Raw genomic sequence first — 26,784 nt, 5'->3', positions numbered from 1 at the left:
GGGTGCATGCTGCTCTGTCATTTAATCAGCAAGTTTCTGTAAATAATCTATACGTTTTCTTGTGATGAATGTAAATTTGCTTGGACGGGAGAAACATGGAACTTGAACAGGTGAATTATGCAGCATAAGAATGATCTCAGCAAGAAGCAGGCATCAAGAAGCATTGTTGCTCAACACGCATAAACCGTCAATTAAAAGAATCATTGGGATGATTTAAAATTCTGGTAGTGTAATGAAATTTGTTTTCTAATCTATATCTAAACTCCTTGATTATTCAGCCTACTACCACTACCTTAGCCAGAAACATTCATAGTCATTATCCTACCTATGCCAAATTATTCCGACCAATATTCAAGCCTTCATAAGCAGTTTTTTTTTCACTGCCAATTCTCTGAGGGAGAAGAGGTGTCCTATTTCTCTCTACCTATTTCTCGTTCACTGTTCACTCTCAAACTGCATTAAGCTTGAGCAGGTTCTATGCTTAAAGCTGTGATTCCCTTTCCCTCTGCCATCTTTGACCCACCTGGTTAGCTAAGTAGGTAGAAAAACTGCAGAAGAAAGGTTGTGGCGCTGAGTTGGACTTGTGCCCCAAGGAACCTTTGCACGGTGGTTCGAGGAGCAACTGCTTGTGTCATGGAGTGGCTCAAGCTGTGATGAGTTCACTTTGTAAAATCCTGCTGGTTACTGCTGGCCCGTCTTTGCCGGAACAGGAATGAACGTTGGCAGTCTACAGTCTCGGTTTCTTCCTTGAGCGCCATGGCCATGTAAAGAAACCTTGTCTCGACAGGCTGCATAAAAAAGGATAATTTTCTGAGCTAAGTCTTTTTTCCTAAAAGAACCCATTTAAAGTTGTATTTGTTACTTTGCGACACTTTCCGGGTGATGCTAGCGGTACTTCATTGCACAATGCCACAATCATGACTGAGCTGTGGCCATTCTGAATGCAGCTTGCAACACGTGACAAGACCATATATACAAATGCAACCAAAATAGTAAGCATTTGTTGTAGCTGCTGTATATGGCACTATTCGAATGAGACAATTGTAGCACTCTTCTCAGCTCAGTAAAGTTATTTATAGTTATTTTACTTTTCATGAGGAAATTGCCATGAGCTTCTCTTGAAAAGTAAGTAAACATTCTTGCTTCAGTTTATTCTTCAAATTCTTGCATCACGAATGGATATCAGGAACCCATTTACACCACAGGCAGAGCTCCATATGTTTAAAAACATTATAAATCAAAGACAATACCACAATTTTCATAATCGTGTCATGCTAGTATTATTGGTGGCTATGGCTGCTTCAAGCAATTATTTTTCATTAAGGCGGAAACAGTTATCATCTCAAATTGTTTGCAGCAAGGGTGTACAATCCACAAAATCAATCAAAAAGGTCACGTGTTCACTATTCAAACATTTAGGATAGGTTACATACAACAGCTAATAAAGAATGCAAACTTGAAAATCTCAACTGAAGAAGAAACCAGTTTTTGAATATGGAGCAAAATGCCACCAGCTCATGTGGAGTACACCCTTACTATGTACTCCAAGCGAAGAATGTTGTTACAGCAATGCTTGAACACTATATGAATGTAATAATCAACAACCTTAAGCAGAATCTTAACACCACTAAACAAATCGTGCTTCGAAGATTCCTGATCCGAAATTCTCAACAAATTGTTCTGGTGTTGTACGTGTTAAGCTTGTTGTGCGTTCTGAAATGCAAGCTCACAACATCTACAATTTCTCTAAAGGCAATATCAGCTTTGTCAAGATAGGTATGACGTGCAGATAAAGTGGATAATGCATGACATCATGAACACTCAGATGTGTTTACCATTGGGCGCACTCTTGCAGCCATGAAATTATGATGCAGACACATTTTACGTTGAAACCGGTTTTGTGGAGTACTGCATGCTTCCCAGGCTTCTCCAGTTGTGAGAGCCGTCTCCCCTACACAAATGAGTGATGAGGAATAAAAAAAGAATTTCACCATGCAACAATATGTTGGTCATTTCCTAGTTAGTATGCAGCAGGCTTTTTGACTCCTAGCTTGCCTCACACAAATCTACCATGCACAGTATTTGCTTTGCCCAAGCATCAGCCACTTTACGATGCAATGTGTGCAGAGCCCTTGCCCTTAGTTTTTCTGCTTTGGAAACAGTTACCGTGTGTTCAGCTGGCATCGAGAAAGGGGACATAAAATACTATGTGCACCACTGATCTCTACTATGTTTTGCTGGATGCCGCTTCGCTGCCCACAGAGCCAGGGGTAGACTATGTGCACCACTGATCTCTACTATGTTTTGCTGGATGCCGCTTCGCTGCCCACAGAGCCAGGGGTAGATGAAGCCAGCAGAAATGCAGTGTCGTGCAGCAGCTTGTACCAAAAGTAGGGCATACGCTGCACTTACTAGTGTGTGCCGTTGCACAATATTGCTGCCATAAAAATTTTTCTTCGTGGTTTTCCACATCTAGGCGATGTCTCCACATGTCTGATGAGAGCTGTTACGATGTTCTGAACCCGTACGTGATAAGTTTTTCTTACAGAAAGCATTTTCTGATTGACAAGTGTTTTCAGCACGCGCCACTCATGTTAGCGATGCTGTCAGTGCTGTGATGGAAAATTCTGGACGTCTTCTCGAAATACTTCTCTGGACTGCTTCGGTAGCTTGCGGCACAAAGGGCAAGCATTATAGCAGACGAAATGCCGCACTCCTGTGCAGGTGAAATGCCACAGCAAAGTCGTGAAGTACCAACTTCTGGGACAATGGCTTCAGTCGAAGGCGCTCAATGCGCTATCCAGCCCCCCATAGTAGAGCTCAGTGGTGTTCAACTTTTTATACTAGCTTTGCTATCTAGTCAGAACATTGGAAACAGCTCCCACCTTACTTTTCTCAACATGAAAACCGAAAGTCGCATCACTGTATTGATTCTATGTACAGTGTACTAGAAGAGTTGTAGTGCGCTCACAACGTGGCAGAGCTTGACGCACTTCGTGTCGCTGCCGAAAGGTGGCGCGGTTCGCAGCGTCACCTGAAACTTTCCTACGCGTCGCGGTAAAACAGCTATCGCGTGTTGTTGTTTTCACCGTATAAAAGTGAAATGCACGAAGTGCAGCGCACGAAAGTTCTTTTGGTGCACCTTCTCAGTGTGCAGTGAAATAAATTATTGTTGCGGCTGATCTACAGAGGGTTGGCGATGCTTTGAGCCGGAGGCATGGATGAACTAGCCTTGCTATTCATGGCTGTTCTGTTAAAGGCTTGATACGGCCGCTGCAGTCACGGTAGCAAGAGGCACTCGAGTTCTTTTCTGCAGCTGATCGATAAAATGATCAGTGTGGTTTCGCCGCAACGACCGCGCATCCGCGTTTCCAGCACCACCGCGCCGAATGTAACCGCCACTTCGTTTTTTTTTCGCAGGTAATTAAGGCGTGCAGTGCCTTAGACATTTTCACGTTGCCCCATCTATTCACGAAATTTAATATTTAGGTATGACTGCTGCACAAGTTAAGCTGGTTACCTGGTTATTTATGTATTAGATCTTTCGTAACATTAATGCGACATGAAATCGAAAGGATGAAAATACCAGGAACACCCGTGAGCAAAAGTATACGGACCACAGAGTCGCCGAAAAAAACTCAATTTCTGCGCAATTAACATGCATAAACTGAAATTGACGAGTACACTGGAAAGCTCGCAATGCCAAGACGACTGTAGCCCTCAATTTCAAGCTGTATTCGCAGGCAGTTGAAAAAATCGGCTTTATCGCGCAATCCCTGGTCCGTATACTTTTGCTCAGGGGTGTACATTTATGCAATAACAATGTTTATTTACAACGAAATAAAGAATGATCCCGGAAGCGCCGGGAGCAGCCGATGAAAACTCCGAATAGCTACTGTCTATAGTGCGCTTCGGCTATTCTTCGCGGGTGCTTTCAAACCTTTTCCTTTTGTTCCTGGGCTTCGGTGTCATCTTCGTCAGGTACTGTGGTAAATTCGGAAGAATCGTGGGAACAGCGTTTTCTGATAGCAGTGGCAATTGTCACGAGGAATGCACACATCTTTAGTCCCAAATTATGAATGGCGGTTCGAAGTGTAACTCACACACCAACAAGATTCCTCCAGTGTCTTATCTGCACGGTTGAGGTTCCTCTCCCATTCCTTTCGCCGTTCTTCATCGCGTGGAACGGTGAGCAAAGACGCCTTTGGTGCATCTTTCACGCGACTGTAGCCAGTTCAGCACTCGGGTGCAAAGCAGTAATTTCGACGGCGGCTAGCCATTCTCACTCACTCAGAGTGCACATTGAGTAAAGCGTCAGGCACAGAGGATACTGCTGAAAACGCCGGCAGGACTTGCAGTCGAGAGCCGACAACGTCGTTATTAAGTGGTTCGTTTTCAGAAAGGAAAGGTTGGCGCTATCTTCTACAGCCCTTGAGGGAGAACGGACAACGTCGCGATCCAACAGAACGCACTCCATACCAAGCGAGGGAAGTTTTCAGGAGAAACTGGCGGCAGCGCCTCTGGCAGGCGCCGGAACAGTCGACGCTGAGTGCGCTGCGGCGACGCGGCGCAGGGATACGGCAGTGAGCGCACTGCCCCTATTCTAGTACACTGTAATTCTATGGCTTTAGTTTTCTAAGCGAACTGCCTGCATATTCTAGCATGTTGTTAAAAAATATAGTTGGCACATTTTTACTGTTACAAGACAGGTTAGTTGGCTGACAGAAATGTGAAACACGTTACCAGCGCTCTGATAGGATGCAAAAAGCAGAATTGAAATTTACTTGGCACAGGGGCTACAGCTCTATTGTTGCTCTATTGTTGTTTCAAGTAAAAGTTAAGTGTTTATGCTGTATTTCTACTTATTCTGAACCATCAAACTGCACAATCAATGTTCCAAGTTTATACATTCTTGGCGTTTGATTGCCCATATGATTTATTTCCTATGAACACAGGCAGTAATCCCTCTATAATAAGCAAAATGAGTTAGAAAAAGAAAAGCCGTGATAATAGTCCACAATTGCCGAGGGCAGAAGTAATGGCTGACAGCACTTAATTGAAGCAAACATAAATATTCAATTTTCTCATAGCTTGTTCAGCAAGTAATAAAGAGGTATGCTGTGCACCTTTGCATGACCAATGCAATCTGGTTTGAGACTGTGCACTGAGTCTGCTTGGTTGTGTTCGGCAATTTGACTTTGGTATTTTGCTATACATAATTCCTTGGGTATTCGTAGCTTACTTTGCGATAAAATGGGACTTGGAGCAGTGGTCATCTATACATAAATATTTGCACATAAATAATGCAACTACAATTACAGCATGATGAGGGGGGGGGGCAATATGAGACTCTCAGAAAACGAAAAAAAAATTACGATTATAATGTGACGTGATGCCACAAGAAAACAAAGCAATGCATAGAAGCAGATGGCGCTTCCATGCCACCAAGATTATTTACTAAATAGGCAGCGCTTCAGAAGTGCCCGCGACACAATTGAACAAGGCAAAGCTGCGTTTGCTCCACACGCAGTAGCAATCACAGCATTGTTGCCAAGTGGTTTAGATCACCGCAGATAAGGTTTCCAGAAAATGTACAGAAGAACAATCTGCTTTATAGTCTTAAAGAATATAACATGAAGTACATTACAAGGCCAGAAACATTCCTAGAAAAGTTGCCTTATATTTGCTTAAATCGGCAAGCAGCATGGCTTGTTTTACATAAAATAAATTTTCATGATACCGCAGTGTGCAGGGTTTTATAGACAAAGTGAAAAACATTCAGCCCATATACCACACTATGACGGTATGCAATAATTGTAATCTCATAATCTAAAAGGTGTAGCTGATTTTACAAAAGTTGACATTCTTCAGTCTGAGCCCTGTAAATGTTAACACGCAGGGGCACCCCTTGGCTAAGCAATAGGGATGTAATGTGTATGCATACAAGCATTACCCCATGCATTTGTACCACATCGCCCAAAAGAAATCAATTTTCCCGTCCAAGTCTGCCTCATGCAAGACTGGAATTAAAGCATAGCTTATACAGTCATCCAAACAATAACACTTCATTTTCACATATGAAATTCATATAAATAGATCTCTCTTGATGCCAGCCTCCTGGAATCCTGAACCTTGCTGCATGCTTTAGAGAAATTATAGTAGTAGCACTTTACTCAAAAGTTATTTAGGGCTACAGGGCTGCAGTGTTGCAGAACACACCTACAAATGCCGCATTTCATGCGTAACAACTCGGTTGATTTGCTTGAACAACCTATCAAGAGCAAATTAAAATTGCTAGACCACAATCGAATGTCATCAGTATATTAACTTGGAGAAACAAATCTGGCTTATACGGGGTGTCCCAACACACAAAGGTTTGAAAATATGCAAATGCTACGTATCTGGGCACAACCAAGGTAAAGTTTGCCATCACCTGGAGATACTCACTTTTTTTGCATCCTGCCTAATTGCATAATTAAGTGTAAATTATTTAATCAACTTCTCAAATATTATAATCACATGAAATACGTGCTACATGAAAGTTTTTCTGAGCGTGAAAGCCACGAATACACGCAAAGAGCCTCGAGTGGCCATTCATGCGGCAATTTTATGTGTATTCGCGAGCTTCTTTCCCGCTCGGAAGAACACTTTTATGTAGCACTTTGCACAACAGGATGCTGTATCGGGAGTTCATGGTGTTCTACAATTTCCTCATTTACACTTTTCATCTGATTAGACTAATTGAGAGGTTGATTAATTAAGACTAATGATCTAATTAGGCAGAATGCAAAGAATATTCTCAGTATCTCCAAGCAATGGCAAACGTAATAACTTGGTTTTGTCCAGCTACGTGGCATCTTTATTTAAAAAAATATTCATGCATCATAGTTGGGACACTCTGTATATTAACAGCTTCACATATTGCTACAGCTGTGTGATGTAACATTCAAAGGGTGCTTGTCCACCAGCACTGCAATGTCACTAACAGTGATCACCTACACAGCTAAGTGGATTGCCATGATGCAGGTTGGTAGTAAAATGCTGAGAGAAACAAATCCACTTACTTTGAAGGCAACAATATTGCGGTAACTTGAGAGACATGGCCTCATGGCAGGCAGCAGATCTCTTCTCAGCTCCAGCAGGACACCAGCAACTAGTCTTTCAGTAAAAGAAAATATTGAATCAGTAATGTTATGTTACCTTGCTCTTGCTAAGCATCAGCACAATCATCTGATTTTCACGCATATCTACTTTCTGCTTAAGCAGTTCAACTGAAGGATTTATAAAATACAGTCTATATTGATTGCATTTGCTTCTCTGGCATGTACATTTTTTTTTGCAACTGATACATTTACAGCTAGCTACACGACACGAACGCTTGGATTGCCCAGACATCATTAGAAGCAAAACGTCTTGCTGCACCACAAGCAGTTGCACCAAGGAAAGACACAGCAGAGCTAACATTATTTTTTTTTGGTAACTATAATGAAAATGCATGCAAACAAGGAGGCAACTATCGCACGTATAGTGACAGTACAAGCGTCAATAGGAATTATGTGCGCAACTGAATGCACTCTTATTCTAAGTTTTTAACGCGCATGAGCAATAGGTTATACGCGCCACACAAAAAATTTCGATCGCGCTACCATGGAGATCGATGTGAAATTATGTGATCCTTTTTCCCATTCACGCGCCATTTTTGCCCTATGACGCTGTTTACTGGCCTTTTGAAAAACAAATAGTTCTGTTCGCGACGCCAGCTTACCACACATCATCTAAACAGCTACACTAAGCAAACCGAACAAATAGAATTACAACGGGCTTACCTCATACGTACGCGTACGCGCAGCGTGCGTACACTGTTGAACATCCGTTGAGGGCAGGCTATCCCGTATCCAAGCGCATACGTGCACCCGTACACAGGACTTCGATGCCGCAGCGTGCAGAGTTTTGTAGACGAAGGGACACATTCCGTTCAAACATCCCCGCGCTCTGACGGCACTTGACGAGCACAGAAGCGTACACCACACCGCGACAAATTCGGAACTTTGCCAGTCCTAACATGCCGAGAGTCGTAGAGCCGAGAGTCAAGCAGCCTAACCATCCATCGCGTCTGTTGTTCGCTCACGATGCGTCAATCTCTGTTCCATAGGGCCTTGCTCCACTCTTGAGTACAAATCAAGACATATTTACGGTAAACTAACAAACTATACAAGATAAAACGATAAACCGGCTGGCTACACAATGCAGCTTCGTCAACCGCTCGTCTTGTTACATCCTCCGAGATCGGAAGCGCCGCGCGTGGTTCCACCTGGTGCTGGGAGAGCGGAGAACAAAACAAAATCGGTTTCGTTTTCCCATTTATGCAGTAGTTGTTGGAAGAGTAAAATGATTGCTTGACAAATAATTGAACTCTGGAAGAGGAGATCGCTTTCTCTGCCACAGGGCATTGTATACATTGTACACAAAGAGATAGAGAAAGCAAGGAGAGAAAGGCAGACAAGTCAACCAGACGAGAGTCCGGTGAGCATTGCAATGCCGTGCTAGAGTGTAGTGCGATGCGTCAATAAGCTCTAGTATAGTGTTAATTTGGATTGGCTGGTGCATGTAATGAACGGGCAAATAATGAGTTGTGCCATTACTTTTACCCACAGATAAAGCTCATGTAATAAATGGTGTTACATGTCGGGTTAAAGAAGAAATAAAGGTTGAATCATTATGCCAACTCGGGACAGGGCGTTTTTTTTTCTTTTTCTTTCTTTCTTTTCTTTTGACAGTACGCACAGTGCTATATCCCTCATCTTCGATCACCTTCCCGTAGTTTGCACACGTATTGGTGTGTGTTCGATGCCGCAGCGTGCAAAGTTTTGCAGCCGAGTGAAACACATTCCGCGCAAGTATACCCGCGCTATGACGGCAGATGACGAGCACACAAACATACTCCACACAGCGACAAATTCGGAACTTTGCCCATTCAAACATGCCGAGAGTCAAGCAGCCTAACCATCCATCGTTTCTGTTCTTCACTCACAATGCGTCCATCTGTTATTGTACAGCAGAATTCCGTACAAGAAAGTGTGCGCTCGCCGGTCTTGTTTCAAGATGAAGCGCTAAATGATACATGATGATATACATTAATGGCATAGCATTAAATATTAATTCAACAGTTCGCCTTTTTGCGGATGATTGTGTGATTTACAGAGAGATATATGGCTAGCCCTAACGACATTATAACACTGCAATCTGACCTAATAAACTCACGGAATGGTGCTGTAAATGGCAGATGCAAATTAACACAGAAAAGACCAATCACCTGAACTTCACTTCCGTTCCAAAGTCTCAAACTAATACTTATATTTTAAACAATAGCATAGTAAACTCGGTTACATCGGCTAAATACCTCGGTGTCTACATAAATTCTAGCTTAACATGGACTGACCATGTAAAATATATCACAACTAAAGCGCAAAAGAAACTTGGCTTTCTTAAGCGACGCTTGCATCTGGCCGACAGGGACACCAGGCTTCAAGCGTACACTTTCTTCGTGCGTCCCTCCCTGGAATATGCATCAGTCATTTGGCATCCCTACCAGATCGCCCTTACCAATCTACTCGAAGCCGTCCAGAATAAAGCAGCGCGATTCATCATGTCATCCTACTCCCGATTTCAAAGCGTTTCATCTTTGAAGCAAACACTCAACATGCCGCCACTCGCAATGCGCAGAAAATTCGCCAGATTATGCTTTTTTCACACACTGTATCACAGCAACACATCATTTGCCCGGTCACACATTTTACCGTCACCTCATACTTCACATCGCATCGATCATGCCTACAAAGTTAACCCTATCTTTGCCCGGACGGAAAAGTCCAACAATTCACCGTTAACCTTATCAATAAAAGAATAGAATCAGTTACCCTCCAGAATTGCCACGATAACACACAGTCTTCCTTATTTTATTCAGCATTACTAACGTATTTACAATCCTGGCACTTTTAGTAACATTTTTCTCTCCAAGAGCACTTAGTTGCTTTCGCTATTTTGTTCTTGCTTCGTTGAGTGTGAATTTTGTAAGAATATTTACCTTGTTAATATGTTTCACGACTTGCTGTACCCCAAAGTGCTGTATTTACCACCTGCGATGCTCCTTCATTTGTGAAAATTGTGTTCTGCTTTATGTCCCCCCCCCCTATGTAATGCCCCTGTGGGCCCTTAGGGTATCTAAATAAATAAATAAGAATAAATGCTTGCGATTACATCTTACCGCAAAAATTGACAACACTGTCAACAATTGAACAGTGCAGAATATGCGTAATGGGGTGTGTCAATGAATGGCAGTTGACAGAGATGAGATATTTTGCAAATAGTGTGGGGTAATTGAAACCAAATACTGTACAGTTCAGTAAAACCCTTCCACTCCTGAGTTAATTCTTTCTCTCCGTCTAAAATTTAATCTATAGCCGCAGTACTTGGATTTATAGGCCACCAGTTCTCTTCGCGGCCATTTCTTGTTAAATGTAAACGCAATCGTGGTCATTATACTGCGTTTCGGTACTGATTTAGAGTGCGCACAATTTTGGCATAGCGCACCAATGTAATTGCCAATGCAGCAGCACCTGAACGGCGCAGGTTTGTTTACGTTGTCATGTATGGCCACCGCTCTTCATTCACTAAAACTTATATATATATATATATATATATATATATAGTGCTGACACCAAAGAAACGTCAGTACAAACACAGGCGCCATTTGCATTGCAATAAAATATTCTTAGAGGAAACTATGTGAGTACAAGTGTTCACGCAGACAGCGTGTATAGTTTTCCTTGAAAAAATACGGATGATCGCATAACAAAAATACGGAATTCTGTCTGTTTCGTACAGAACAGTGTAGTCACCGTATTATTACGGAAAAATGACCGTAAAGCTTAAAACGGGGAGCACTTTCCGTATTTTAACGGAAATTTTGCTGTATTTCTGAAAATGAGATATTTTCCGTATTCTTACTGCAATTTTTCCGTATAATGACGGAAATCCTCCGTATATTGACGGAAATTTTTTACAGTGTAACCACATAACCATGGCAGCTCGATTGACTGCCAGGTTACCGAGACGAGGTTAACCACCTTAACGCAGGTGCGGCAATACAGAAGAGACTCGGCTTTGGTGTATGCTGTGCCGGGAGAGTCTAACGTTGCGCATACTTACAAATATAAGCGAATACATAAAGAAAGCTGCCCGATTATTCTTACGGTGATTTAAACTGAAACATTACGTGATCTTCGTGTCGCGAGCGCAAACGGGGCACGCAAGACGACAGAGAAGGACAACATGTGCCCCTTTTGAGCTACACATCGCTTCAGTTAAGTTTATCATCTCCTTGGAACGAAAGGAACTCCTTAGGTACTATTGGCCAAGAAAATCTGGCAATCCATTTATGACTTGCGCGCTTAATGTGTATCGTTCACTTATGGTGCGCACGCACACGAAGTGCACGGCTCTTCAGATTCCACCTTTTAAATTTCAAGCAATTTTCTCACGAAGATGCAAAGTGGTGCTTTACATCTAGTTCAGTAGACAGTACACGAACTTCCAACTATTCATGATATATAGACAATACTGCCCCGTATACATGTTTATCTTTCACCGGCGGCCGCTTTCTACCGGCTAACAAATTTTAAACGTTATCGCTCGGCGCAGGACGCGCCTGTATAGGAAGTTTCTAGAACGTTATCGATGCTTCTTTCCGTTGCCTGTTTTCACCGACGCTTATGTTATCTGATTGTATGACCAACGCGAATTGTCTAGAACTTTCTGGAAGACCCGCGGGCATCAGGGATTAATCTGGATCCTTCGATGACTCAGGTATTTAGGTTTCGTTGTGCCGACGCGTTTCGCCACTGATCAGATTTTCGATGACCGCCGACTGTGTTCGCCGCTTTCGTTGTGCTTCGAGTGTAGCTTGCTTTTGTGGGCACAGGTTCGCCCAATAAACAACCAGTTTCGTCATACACAGTTTTACGACTGCTTGCTTCACCGTCACTATACTACGTGACAATACCGCGTTCGCCGCATCACTCCACGAGATGGGCGAAAACAGCAGAGTGCATGGGGAGTAATTTTTGCAGTTCGTCCTCGCCGTTGCTCTCTTTCGGACCAGGGATCGTATACTTACTCTCCAAAATTTGCACACGCAACCCACACTCCTGCAGTTACTCCCTTGAGGGACGAAAGTGCACTTCTTTGGACTACACTCTAAAAACTAGGGAGAGTATCGCAGGAGTGAAGGGGCCGATTTACTCTTCAAGGCATTGTTTTACTCTCGCAAAATGTCGGGGAGAGTGAAATGCAGCGTTCACTCTATCCGCATCGAGAGAGTGAAATGTTATTTCTACTCTGCCCATCTGAGAGAGAGTAGAATGCCCTTCCCACTCTCGCGGCAACAGAGAGCAAAACGTAGCATATAATGCTGCTTAAACTGCATGAGGCTGGTCGGGAACATGGCGATGTATCGCTCACGCAGGCAGAGCAAAGAGCGCATCGTTTTTTTTGTAAGAGAAGAGACATCCAGCGTGCAAACTGGTGCGGAGATCAGCGCACTGCTTTTTGTTTCGGAGTCGCCCCACCGCGCGCCCGCACAACATCGCGGAGCAGCACAGCGCCGGAGAAAGGCGATCCGTTCAGCGGGCAGGCCCGGGCAGGCGGCGCGCGCCAAGGCTATCCAAGAAAACTCTTGTGTCAGCCACGTTTCACCGCCGCGAAAAGAGGACAGTCGTTGATCGTTCGTTGGATTGAACAACAAATACTCCACGGTAAGTAATTTCTAACTTACGTGGCACATTCTGCGTATATGGCATGCTATCGCCAGGCAGTGATCGCGAAGTTAAGCCTGTTAAGCCGCCGCGATTGCCAACGGACTAGGTATGCGTGCTGCGTCATTCGATGTCAATCGAAAAAGGCAGTTGTCACGATGACTGCATGTGATTTTATCACTTGCCGCAATCTGTAAGAGCTTTCAAAATCGCAAACGCTCAGTGAAGCACGGTGTGTTCAATGGGCGTCTTGCGCTGGAGTTTGAGGTATAGGAGCGGCGCCTGGTGGCGGCGAAAAACGTCATCTAGGTAGTACCAGCTTGGAGCCCTGGCTGTGGCGAAGCACGTTTCTAGCCCGCATTTTGCGTCGATTCGCACTTTTTTCTGCCCTGTTTCGAGTGCGAAAAGGCTCGTCACTTCTCACAGACCATGGCGACCAGGCTGCAAGCTGGCCGCAGCCTATAGTTTTACGAAAACGGACTCTCCGTGTGCCGTAGGACGTAATGCTGGAAGCAGAAGACATCGGCGACGCCGATCCGGACAGACCTAGCTCAGCCTCGAAAAAGCGTCACCGTCGTTACTGCTGCGTCATGGGCTGCCATGAACAAGAAGGCCTGAATCCCAACATCAGATTCTGCAGTTTTCCTTCAAGGCCTCACGAAGTGGAGGAGCGACGGCGCGCTGGATAACTGCAGTTCGTCGCGCTGGGTAAGCGAAATGGAGGACCGAAATAGCAGCAGGCATGGCTGGTGATTATCGATTCGAGACCCGGCCACAGCGAAAATTAACAATTCGACCAGTGCGAAGTGGTGAAGTGACCAGGTGTGTGCAAATGACCACAAATGGTCGGGCTGATTCGGTGACAATTCAGAACCCCACTACGAGCAGCACAGGTTAGAGAGTTGAATGTGCTCATCCTTGACCACATGCCAGCACGTTGAGGCAGCACAGCAAGGTAGTATTGATTACAGCACATCGATGTTCGAGCGCTGTCATTAAAAGCTACATCAAGCGAACAGTGCACGAGCGCGCGCTGCAGCGCGATTCGCACGTACAGTCAACCACAAAAGTTTGCGGACCACGCGAGCGCGTGGCCAAGAGCCTCTTCGCGACACTTCCGCTACGTCACCAGCGATCGACAGCAGCGCTACGTTGAAGACGCATCCCTCCTTAAATCTATGGCCTGTCTATTTTCGCACTGTGCGCAAATATTTTCTACCTATCTCTTTCAACGTGACGCGCTCTTTGTTAGCCAGGGCTACTTGCTTATATTTTGTGAGCAGAATATCAGTACAAGTAATCAGACAGCGTATTCTTCGGCTGTTATCAGTTCTATTTTCGCGTAGCAACGCTGTTTTTTTTTCGTGAGTGCGTGAGTGAGCGGTGAGGCAGCCATGGGACACAGATGCTTAGTCAGTAGGCAGAATTTTTCCGTTCCTCCCCCATCGCTAAGTGACAGTAGCGGCCGGGATTTGATCGCCTGCGCCCAGGTTTTGCTGCGCAAAGCCCGAACCACCGCGCTGCTATAGTGGTTACATTTAGAAAAATAAGAAATAATCGGGTGCGATGACTCTTTTTATAACCCTTTGCGACACGGCGTCCTCGTTTGGGGACTCGAACTTCGGAGGCGCGTCCCACGCCACGTGTTTCTTCAAATGACCTAAAACTCAGTGTGCACATTCGTGTCCGCTTCCTGATGGGACAACTAGCGGTCAGTTAACTTCATTGTCCTGCGTATTGCTGCAGATGATCACTTTGCTGGAGACACTACCATGTTAGACAATCGTTCGACGTGCCGCGTTCCAAGACCAACGTCAAGAGTATTTTTTTTCTCCGGTCGACACGAATACAACCGAACAAGCAAGTGTGCATGCGTTTCGGGCCTAATAGTTGATTCTTTTTATGCAAGCATTGAAGCTTACGGATTTCAGAATAATTAGATAATGAGTTATACGCTAATTAATTTTTTTTACTGAAACTCGCACAAAACAGCACATTGCTTCGTCTTCTTTCTTGGAATGTAATAGTGAGCGTCTTGAAATGATGCCATGCGCATTTGACGCATTTGCAGACAGTGCATCATAATTCGTGTCTGAAGGGGATGAATTTATTCACAAGACATTTACAGAAATGTCATGAAACATAGGTCTCTCAATGATCTAGTAGGAAGTGAAATGTCCGCCGTTTTCTAGCACCTTATTGATGCGTGTGGGCATCGACTCGTACAAAGATTCAGTAATCTCCGGTCGACCGCGCAGGCTTTCCCATTCTTGTGCGATCGCTTGCCACAGCGTATCGGCCGTGCGGCCGCGGTTGGCTCGTGTGGACAGCCGTTTCTTCAACATGCCCCAGACATTTTCAATGAGATTCAAGTCGGCGCCACATGGAGGCCACTCAAGCTGGCAAACAGCATGTTCTTCTAGCAATGACTGGACGATACGTGCTTTATGGATCGGGCTGCGGTCGTGTTGAAAAAAATAGCAGCCGTCGCTGAAGGAACCGTCCAGCGCATACGGAACGAGGTGTCTAGTGATGACGTCGCAGTACCGTGACGCAGTGAAGGGCCCTTCCAGACGCACAAGGGGACCAAGGCCATCTTTGCTGATTGCTCCCCACACGCTCACGGAACACCGTCCACTGGATAGAACACTCTGTGTGTAATTAGGCAGATATCTGCAAGAAATAGCATACAATTGGGTTCCAGCGGCGCGTCTAAAAATGTTGTGATTCCTCTTGCGTATGAACTTTATAATGCTGTTATAGAGTTGCAATAGAAAACGTGCAAACATCATTAGATAGTACTGAAAGACCCACTGGCAGCTTTTAATTAGCTTCAGAGTAAGTAGTACTATGAAACAATCGTTAATGTTTTCAACATAATACCACTACAGAAAAATCTCGTAATGTCCAAAAGCTCATTTTACGTGAAACATGTTGTGATGCAGAATTAGCTTCGTGAATTAACTGCCAATACACTGTAAACACACCTGCAGTTTAGTGGACGCCAAACCCACTTCCGTTGGTCCCAGCGCGTGGAAAAAGTTGACTTGTCGCTAAAGATGACATCGCCCCATTTCTCTGTTGTCCAATCTTTCATTGCTGTAGCGAACATGAGTCGTTCTTGTAGCTGGCTGTCTGAGAGGCAGGGCTTCTGTGCTACTACGAAAGACTGCAGGCCAAGCTCACTCAGCCTTCTTCTTACAGTCTCAGACGATACCGTGAGCGAGAGCGCTTCTCGGATATCCTCTGCACTTTGAAAAGGATCAGCCACGATGGCGGCCGTAATCAGGCGGTCCTCTTCCTCAGTCGTGGCCCTTGGACGCCCACTGCGCTCCATATCTGTGAACCTGTCATCGTCGCGGAAAGCTTGAATAATCCTATTCACGGCAGTCCGGCTCCTGTTGGTTCGGCGGCAGATTTCGCGCTGAGGTATTCCCTCTATAAATAAACGCACAATGTGCCTTCTTTCGTCAAGCGGAACACGCAGCGGCATCTTTCCAAATAGGCAATCACCACGTGGCCTGAAGCAAGTCTACTACGTTTTCAGCGACTGATGCGAAGATGCGCCTATGTGTGAAAGAAAATTTTCTATGCATCCGCTTTTTCTTTATTTTTGATGACAGTGAAACACCTCCCTACCCTTTCTCTCAAGACGCAGAAGCAGCAACACTCATTGGACCAAGATGCTGCCAACCAAAGTGCGCCAGTAAACGTCGCGTAAAAAAATCGTCGCAGCGCTTCGTGAAACTTATCTACCCACTGGCACACCAGTCGACAAAGGTTGCAGTGATTGCTCCGATACTGCTATCAAGCCAGATATGTGGCGGTCTTATCGCAGACAGCGCTCTGCGTCAACACAACGAACTAACAATGTCATGCACGGGAATAAAAAATTAACAGGCAGGCGAGTACCAAGAGGGCTCATATCCGGGAGAGCGCCCCTGTCGCCGCTAGGTGGCGTACCGCTAGGTGGCGCGAATAGGCAGTCTGGCACGCCCTCGCGTGGTCCGCAAACTTTTGTGGTTGACTGTACGTACGTTACTGCCAGCTTATATGCATTGCATCAGTTATTTATCAATTGCTAGACAGATGGCCGCCACTACAGCGCAGGCATAACTACTTGTATAGCGGCATGCAGTCAACAAAGATTGCAGGAAACCCGCCATTTCGCGGCATGTCGAAAGACCGCTGCCGTCGCGGCGCGTACGATAGTGCGCTCGAGCAGTTCGTACACCGCGGCATGCTGAAAGACCGCTGCCGTCGCGGCGCGTACCGTCGTGCGCTCGAGCAGTTCCGTACACATGTCTGCAATTATCGCTGATGTGAATTCATTTATAGAAAGCATTTCCTCGCGTTTGTGCGCCTGAATCTAGCAGCGTGCAAACCTTACCTGAAGTTCAACTTCGCACGTGCGTGACTCGCTTGACTTGCGATTGACACCGCGCGAAAACTTCGCCGCTTATTTCTTGAACGGCGTACACGTATTCGGCGTTGCATGATTTCTTGCCTTTACGCAGCATGCCAACCATGGAAAAATCTTCGGCGCCCGATATTCGCTGCAAGCCGTGGTACTTCCCGAAGCAGACGACCGAGCTTGGTACTACCTAGTTTCGGATTGAGGGCGCTTTTTAGCACCATTTTTGCAGCGCCCCCTGGGCAACGCAAGAGCCCCATAGTACGTGAGGCGCGGCGTCGCATAAAAAGGTTTCTTCACCAGCCCATGATTCCGTGCCAATGCCGAGCGTGCTAGCGTGCGTAGCGTGTGTTTTATGTGTTTGAATTTATTCAGTTTCGCAGTCAACGGTGTGTGGAGCGCTGTTTAACTAAGGAGTTACATAACAAAAGGCGTCAGCTAGTTGGCGGCATGCTTTCGTTATATTAAGGCGCGCGCTTGATAGGGTGTTTTGCCCTTGGGTAATCTGCGGCCAGTGGAGTTACGTGCAGCGCTAGAGCCTGTTAGAAAGTTGCCGCAGGCATACAGCTGCACGCTGCGTGAGGTCAGTTTGGCGCGTAATGTTAAACTGCCTGAATACGCATTGGGAATTGTTGTTTTAGGCTGAATAAGACACCTTTTTTGCCAATGTATTGGTGTGAATTTATGTCTCATTTTGTGTCTCGTGTTGCGGTTTCCGAGCACGGTGCGAATGTGAACAGGCGCGTTGTGTATGGACTCGGTGACTGGTCAGGCGGCGGGTTATGCACTGGAATCGAATACAATGGCTACTATTGTAGGATTACAGTGAAAGGGACGTTCTACATTATTGCTATTGGCTCGGTGTCCACGTTTACTGTTTTCGATATGCCTGTGAATTTGCTAGTATGAGTTGTCACTTAAAAATTATGTCGTATGAACGGCTAAATCAACCTTCCTCTGCTGGATCCAAGTGTAAGCTGTGCATTTTGCTATTGCAGGGCAGATTGAAATATATTTACCATCTTGTTATTTTTCGTGGAGAAATGAAGTATCAAAGTAAAATGTTACCTTGCAGTTTACCGGTCGTTTATCATGCACAAACTATAAGTTGGTCTAATAAACTAATAACGTTGGTCTAACTGAAGCTTTTACATGCCTTCAAGAATGTAAAATGCTAGATTTCAAACTGCAGCAAGAGTTGAGTCCGTCAAAAATGAACCCCGCTGCGTACCTCATAAATGGAAATAAGTTCATGCTTCACTGTGGCCTGCATCTAATAAGATGCAGGCCACAGTGAACTGTTTCTTGTCAGTCTTGAAATGTGGGTAAGCTTGCCATAACAGGCCTTGATACCCCTTTTTATAAACACACCCAGTAATATTCATTGAACTAGATGACCATATTGGCATGCCTACTGCAAATATGATCCTGAAATTATGGCTTGAGCAGTGTAATAACCAGAGGGGGGGGGGGCGGCACAGTGGGCACGTGCCTAGGAAGTGTCACTAGCGGTGTTTGTGACACATCTGAATTCGTCATACAGCTTTGCACTCTTTGCTTTTCGGTAGGTTACATAAAAACTACATGCTTCACTGTTCAGTTAAATGATTGCAGATTTGAGCACTTCATATCGTAATCAACTTCAAATGCAGCATAAGCAGAGCGTACAGAATTCGGTCTCATAAGTTTGACGGGTTTCTTTAAAGGTGGTTTACCTCCTTTTCATGTCATGTCCCGTCATTCTTCTAGCACAACATCTGCGTTATTGTTGGCCACTTGTGTATGCCGAGTGTAGTCTTTATACTTTTCTTAACTCCACTAGCTATGCTCCCTTTACTTTGGCGGCTGATTTCTTTTGTTTTAGATAAGCCAAAGAGCCCAAATAGCGTTCAGGAATTATATTTGTTCATAACGTCAGAAATGAGATGCAGACAATACCACCACAGCTCTCTCCCCTAGTGGAGGGGATGCGTTTACGAAGTGTGCCAACAATGACCAATATTTTATTATTCAGAATTTTTGTAACACTGGAGCTTGACTGAGGCCTAACGGCCAGTTTTCTTTTTTCTTTCCTTAAGTAAAAAATTGAAATTGGTTTGGAAGTTGACTATTACAGTCATTTACATGTTTCACTTGCATTACAGTACAAATACTAATGACATTTTCCTTGACTGTTTTTAGATATTTTCACAATATTTACTCGTGTTCATATACGCGCAAAATGTTTTACAGGCACCCGTTTTACAAAACTCAAGAAGGCAGCTGCAAGGAGAAAATGGTGTCAAGGAGCCAGCTCAGCACGACTCTACATGGTGCAGAGGAGCGCACTCCAAAGCATCAAAATGTGTTGCCATGCAATTTGGACGAGAAAACTAAAATGTGGGTATACTGGGTGCACCATGTAACTAAATGGCATGAAAGCTTTCAAAAGACAGTATGTCACACAAAGATGAAAGTTTCGAATGTTTTTTACACGCGCATGTGACTGTCAGATTCCTTTCGCATCTGCATTGGGCAGACCATAAGGTACTTAACAAGTGCTGCAATGAACACCAATGAGTTATTAGGGCAGCAGTGTACTCATATTTGACAGTGCACTAATGTAGCAGGAGATGGTGCATACGCTTTAGCCTGCGTCACGACCAAGTAGCACACGGAATTATGGAAGCATTCAGCAGAAAAAAAAATCGTAAAGCAAGATGTACCAGCAAACCCCCATTGTCATCATTGATACCAAAATGGCCCTGCTAGAATGAAGATAAATGTGTGAAGTGGTGTTCTTTGCTGGTGTGGCCTTTTCCTTTTCTTTGCTTCCTTGCACTGCTCCTTTGTGTTTGGCTACGAACATGTGCCATGTATTAGTAATGAAATGGAAAATATTCTTTTACAAGCAAAAATGCCCACATCCCTGATCAGATTATTAGAATATGCATCTGTACGAAATGAACAAACTATCACGTGATGTCTTATGAGAAAGAAAATTATACAATAGACAAAACGAATACCACAACAGTTGTGAAATGCGTCAGCGTGCTGTGGCAATAGCTGTCTACGAAATACAGGGCGTGAGAAAGCGCGATGGCACGATCCCAACAGCACCAGGAAATTACTTGCATGAGGACGCCAAGAGTGAAGTCGAGCTTTCTGCCAAAAGACTACCAGCTTTGAATCCAACCGAAGGGAGCTATGATACGCCACTGTACTGCCTTGACACCGAGCGGAGATGTGTTGGACAATCACGGCAAGATGCGCGTTTAGAAAAGGGGGCTGCAGCCCATGCATGAATAACGATGTGAAATATTATACCCAAAACTAGACGGTGCGGCTTTGAAGGGACACTAAAGAGAAACCGGAAGTTGAGATTTCATGGTAGAATATCTTATCACAAGTCACAGTCATACTATTCTTACGGCGAACAAATGTTTAATAAACGAGAAAATAGCGAAAAACTGAAGGATAGGTGCTGACGCCCCTTCGAATTTCCCGCACTACACGTTCGTGACGTCGGAGATTACAAGCGCAGGCCGGTCGCGATTGGTCGAGAGCGATTTATCGCTATTAATAAATCGGAAAATGAAATACACCTTAAACGTACATAAACAGCATTTGCCAACTTTTTAAACCGTTTCAAGCGAGGAAGTACAAGTTTAGCGCAAAATTAAATAAGAAAAAATGGCATGGCGATACATCCGGTCGTGATAGTTTCGTAATTTCGTTTTTTGGTCCATGCATCATCGCGCGTGCCTGTTCCGCTCTAGAGTGTTTGGTTGCGTGTTGCGTGGCTCGAAAAAAACGTTGACTTCGCGGGAAACAGCCAGAAAATGCCTCGTGTTTGTAATGTTGAGGGCTGCATAAATGGCCCAAGGTGCTTGCTCAGGGGCAGCGGCAGTGTTGACTCGATTGTGTCCTTTCATGTGGTGCCGCTCGGTGAGCCCCGGCTCCCCGGCGTTCGCAATGGCGCAGTCCTCTGCCGATGATAAAACGGCAAAAGAGCCCGAGAAACCGATGGTGTGCTCTCTGCATTTCTCGCCCTAAGATTATGTCTATAATTCTGCCCTCGGAAAGTATCTTCCCGTTCCCCAGAGGCCATCCTTTCTCGAGCAGCTGTTCCCTCAATGCGGCCTTCATTAAACCGCCTACCGGTGCCCCTGCAGCAGCAAACTGGCGGCTCGGTGAGTGCCGAATGTCATAAAATAAAGCCACGAAATAACCACACGGAGTGCGTGCGCAACTTTTTACGCTTGCTCTGTCGGGAACATCGTCGCCTGGCGGACCGGACACACGCCTTCCGTCGACGAAAACGAAGGTCTCCTTTCCGCTGGCGCGGCCGGCGGCTCACCGCCATCGCACGCGGAAACACCTACCGCTCGAGCACGCAGGATAATTTCGCGCTCCGTTTCACTGAATATCGCTTAAATGCAGTCCTGCTTCCCTGGCGAGCTCTTCGTTGCAAGGTTCAGCGGCACCAACGGTATCCATCGCGGCGAACGCAAACGCAGCGGCCATGCAGCCATGAGGCAGCCAGCGCCTCGGCGTTTACGCAAGCGGTGACGTATCAGGGCGCATTCTGATTCGCTGAGAGCAATGAAATGTGTGACGATACTGCTTCAGCGCCAAATATGGGGTGAGAGAAATTGAGGAAGAGATATTTGGTCTTCGTTTACGAATTTCTCCGCTAATAACTCATATTTTTGCAGCCAACAAAAACTGCATGCATTCCTGAAGGTACCTCTTTTATTCCAGCTGAACTTCCCGTTTCTCTTTAGTGTCCCTTTAACGAAAGTATACAATACATTTCTAAATATACTGTATACTCTCAGTCAGGAGCATCCCTACGCTACATAGGATGTTATCAAGCGAGCTGCTGTGTTGAAAGTAATTTGCGGATGAAAAAACTTTTCCTGAACAAATCACTTTACCAGCCTCATGCTTAGCAGCTCATATGATAACCTACGGTATATAAGTACACGAGTTTTCAGCTTGAAATGAGTTTTCTGACCAGTACAGTAATGTGGTGCATCTTTCTCTTCAATCGTAGTGCCAATACTTTGCGAGTTTGTGCATGTTTGTTGTTTGTTTTATTTTACATTGTATACTTTTATTTTTTAAATGTTGCCAATTGAAAATAAAAAAAATATTTATCACTGCATTAGCGATGAAATGTTAAAGAAAATGTTTATGTATTATTGCAAGATGTGTTGTAAAGTTCATGAAAATCCGTGTAATTGGATTTTATGTGTATCTGTATGTTTTTTGAAATTTTACTCAGTTTGCCTTGTGACTGTTTGATCAATAAAAATGTTGACATTTTAAGAAAAATATGTTTCATTCGAGTGACTCGGCGACTGAACATCAAATCCAGTTCACCAAGCATAAGTGCAGGAGCTCTTTATGAAGGAATCAAATATGCCCGACATGTAAGGGTTGTGAATCGCCTCTGATGTGACCATGGTACTGCATAGTGAGTGCTTTCACACAACTGGGAGGAGTACCAGCACTCTGTATGAAGGAGTACAAACACTCTATTAGGAGGAGTACAAGCACTGTGTTTGGGGGAGTACAAGCACTGTGTTTGGGGGAGTAGAAGCACTCGGTTCGAGGGATTACTAATACTCTTGTGGGGTGGAGTATTCGTACTCTGGAAGGAGTTCTAGCACTCTGCTGAGGAGGAGTACTAATACTCTGTCTGGGGGAGTTGCTGTATTCTCTCCGAGATGGAAACGTTTTACTCCTGAAAAGGGAGTGAAATATGGGACAGGCAGAGACTCCCTCAAAGAGAGTGCCCGGAACTCTCTGTTTTTAGAGTGTAACTGTGCAGTTACTCCCGTTTTCCCCGGAATACTTCTTAGAGTGTAATAATAATCATAATAAATTACTTGCCATAACTACAATATGATTAGGAGGCACGCCGCAGTGGCGGACTCCGGATTAACTTTGAGCACCTGGGGTTCTGGCATTCGGTTCCCATAGAAATTAGGCCACCGCGGCCGGGGATCGAACCCGTGTCCTCGAATTGCTAGTTATCAAATGTAATGGGGCTGGGCAGAAGCTCAAGAATAGTCTTAAAAGATAGAACAAACACAAAAGCCAATAGCCAGCGGATTTTATTATGCTCAATTTAACGTGTCTACTGGTGTAAATTCTAGGGTTACAGGTATTCTGGGCTGTTCACAATGTTTGTGAAATTTCCCCCCAAAACTGCTTTGGTAGCAAAGTGAAATAAAATCTGCAAAATCTTACAATTCACTAGTTTCTTCAGGGCTGAAAAAAAAAATAAGCACAGAGACATAACTCCTCATCTTAAACTCCTCACGGCCACGGTTCCTCTCGTCACTTGACGTACACTCCCAGCTTCGGCGCTGGCTCGGGAGGCGTGGAGCATCTTCCAGAGTTACGCGAGTTGAGACATTAAAGCATAAGTTCTGCAGTTTGCGCATGCTACCGTGGCTAAGGTTGCATACGTCAACTCGGTGGTTTACAAGAACCTTTCAGGTCTCTCTTATGATGTTGGCGTTGATTATATTTTATATTGTGGAATACTTTAGAAACAATAAGAGAGCGCTGTTGACCTGCGTGAAGCAAGTGATTTTAGTGCATTTCAGCAGAACATCTGTGCTTTTACTTTCTTTTTGCCGCGTTGTGCTGGCTGTCTGCTGCTGCCAGTCGGAAGTGTTTTGATGCCAGGGCGCTTTCTCCAGCCCCGCCAAACTTGCTCGTACTACATTGCTGTAGTTTATAGTTTTGTCGTGTTATCGGCATTTATTGTGTGAATGGCTCTTCCGCAGAATCCTTCTCGTTGTTAGGTGGGCCAAGGGTGGAAAAACGTTTCCTTTCCTGCAGCGAAAAGAGCGCGGTTGAAATGCGCTCAAGCAGGCGAACAGAAGTCGCGTACGTAGCCTTTACTTTTTTCTTTGTTTACGAATACTACCGATCTCTTTCTTTCTGGGATTTTACGTGCCAAAACCAGTTCTGATTATGAGGCACGCCGTAGTGGAGGGCTCCAGATTAATTTTGACCACCTGGGGTTCTTCAACGTGCACTACAACGCAAGCACAAAGGCTTTTTTGCATTTCGCCTCCATCGAAATGCAATACTGCCGATCTCTAGTTCGTTGCAGGGAAGGCATACATATAAATAAAAAGCACAGTCAAGTAATTTATACATGGAAAGCACGACAACACTAGCTCAATACATTAAATCATTAGTAGCAATTACCGCGGTGTGAGTAAAAAAATAGAAGTGACGAAAAATACAATGACAGGATGTGCGATGATGCGATCAGATTATTCAACCAAAATCCCGATACAGGTTTTAAAAAATGTTCACATAAACTGCTCAGCATGTACTATCGGCCATAAAAGTTCTTCTTTCTGGGGTTTTGCGTGCCAAAACCAGTTCTGGTTATGAGGCACGCCGTAGTGGAAGGCTGCGGATTAATTTTGGCCACCTGGGGTTCTTTAACGTGCACTACAACGCAAGCACACGGGCGTTTTTGCATTTCAGCTCCATCGAATGCGGCCGCCGCGGCCGGGATTCGATTCCACGACCTCGTGCTCAGCAGCGCAACGCCTTAGCTGACTAAGCCACCGCGCCGGCTCGGCCATAAAAGTAAACGTACCACTGCTCCGGCGGCCGGAGGGGCTGCCTGACCACAACAGGGCGCTGCTGTCTCGCTCCGCGTTAAGTCCCTATTTTGATCCTTTTCGCGGAGCATTTTGTTTTAGAGAAACGAGATGGCGCTCACGGCGGCGCGCCATACCTCTCTCCTCAGCGACCGCGCACGAATACGAAACCATTTCTACCTACGAAACCGCTTCTACCTTGCTTCTGTGCGATCAGCTGTCGGAGATGCAACTGAGTTTTCGCTAACACACTGTGCTCCAATCATGCTAGATTGAATCATGTGCATTGAAGACGTGTGCAATAGTTGGCTGCAAAAATAGTGACTGTCATGTTAAGGAATAGAATGAATCTGTGGCCAAGTTCGCGGGCCGCTGCTGCAACTGTCCGAACGTGTTACCAGCACTTCGTGATGCACGGCATTCCTGGAGGATACAGAAGTTTGCTAATCCGCCAGCCTTGCATCGCTAACCTTCAAAGAAAGGGCTTCATCCCCAAAACGTCGTCAAGAGTGAGTACCACTTGTTAAACAATGACAAAGGGAGTAGCGCCGCTTCCTGTCATACTAAGTTTCGCGCACGTAATCTATGCACATCTGTCCCAAATGGCAGGAAAACTTACGCCCACTCTATCGCCGACGTATCAAGAATGAGTCAGTGGGCGCACACTTGAATATATGCGCACTGTATACGCAAAATAAATGACGGACTACACCTATGGCGCACGAATGGTCGAAGCTGAATGTTTTGTGACGGTCCAGAAGAGTAAGCGAGTTACTAGCGGTAATATATATTGGCTACAAGGTATTACAATGTCAAAAGAGCTAAGTTCCAAGCCTTGTGCGCAGCAAGAACAAATCTATCGGATCTGAGCACACCCGCGAGCGATTAGGCAGAATAAAATCAGATAGTGGCCGCACCGAGGAAATTCACTGAGTCGGAAACTGATAAGCCACTGCTTCAAAATATTTGCCGAATAAAGAACAAAGAGCAAAACCCACTAATCCTGACTGAATTCATAATCGGAAAGCTTGGATAGCTTGGAATACATATTTAGCCCTGCTTTTAGACCAAGGACCATATATGCTGCTTGCGCCATTTGGACATAGCTTAATCAGCTCCGAAAGCGCTTTTGCATGTTCTCTGAAGCTGTGATTAAAGCTTCGTGTCGCCCACCTAGTCACCGTATACGATATCTCCGAAAGCAGAGGTTTTCTAAGCCGCGCTGGCGACATACACTTCTATATTAAACAAGGAGGCAGCGGAGGCAGTTGAGGCAAGCAATTGACGCGTCACCACGTGATCAAACATGGCAGCGCCCACGGGATCGCCACGAAAAGGGTCAATAGGAAAAGTAAGCACGGTCCCTTTAATCGCGACCGCCAGCAGCAGAGCAACCGGACGACGCACTAGACATTTTATCAAGCGTGACAAGACACCGCATTCTTATCTATAGCGCGCTGCGCTATAGATAAGAACTCAGCTTCTAACTTTTGTACTTGCTGCACTACGTTGCTCTGTTTCTCCATGTTCGCTCGCCCGTAGCGATTCATTAAACCAGTTTGTTTTACGTCGTCCTGTTGCCTGCCGTTCCCTCCTCGATGGTCAACGAGGGGCAAGCTCCGAGCGAACGCTCTTCACGTTGGCAGCCGCTCCAAGTTATGAAGAAGTTATTTAAAGATAAAGCGTTAGTAATGGAAGGACTAAGTTCATTCCGTTCTCTAATTGTTGTAAGGAAATATGAACATTTAGAGCAATTTCAGTTAAAGGTATATTCTTTAGGTGTTCGTGAGTGCTTCTGGCGTGCTGACCTAGAACGATTCGAAGAACTTAGTACGGATACGTCAATGTTTATGTCACCATGAATAGGTTGAAACAAAAACTTTACTGGTGCTAGTTTTGCCCTACTTTGCCGTGTTAATAAACCAGCTCTCTTTAA

General features: G+C 45.0%; 1 long non-coding RNA gene across 1 annotated transcript; it reads right to left on the bottom strand.

Moving 5' to 3' along the window:
• Window positions 1-384: 384 nt before the first annotated feature.
• Window positions 385-8,240, bottom strand: LOC125940164 (uncharacterized). The gene is made up of 3 exons (XR_007463402.1): window positions 7,827-8,240; window positions 7,065-7,158; window positions 385-788 (listed from the first exon to the last, which is right to left on the bottom strand). It is a non-coding gene; the product is annotated as an uncharacterized LOC125940164 (long non-coding RNA).
• Between the last annotated feature and the right edge of the window lie 18,544 nt (window positions 8,241-26,784).

Source organism: Dermacentor silvarum, chromosome 9 (assembly GCF_013339745.2).
Source record: "Dermacentor silvarum isolate Dsil-2018 chromosome 9, BIME_Dsil_1.4, whole genome shotgun sequence".
Taxonomy (NCBI): domain Eukaryota; kingdom Metazoa; phylum Arthropoda; class Arachnida; order Ixodida; family Ixodidae; genus Dermacentor; species Dermacentor silvarum.
This window is presented reverse-complemented; position numbering and strand designations above follow the sequence as displayed.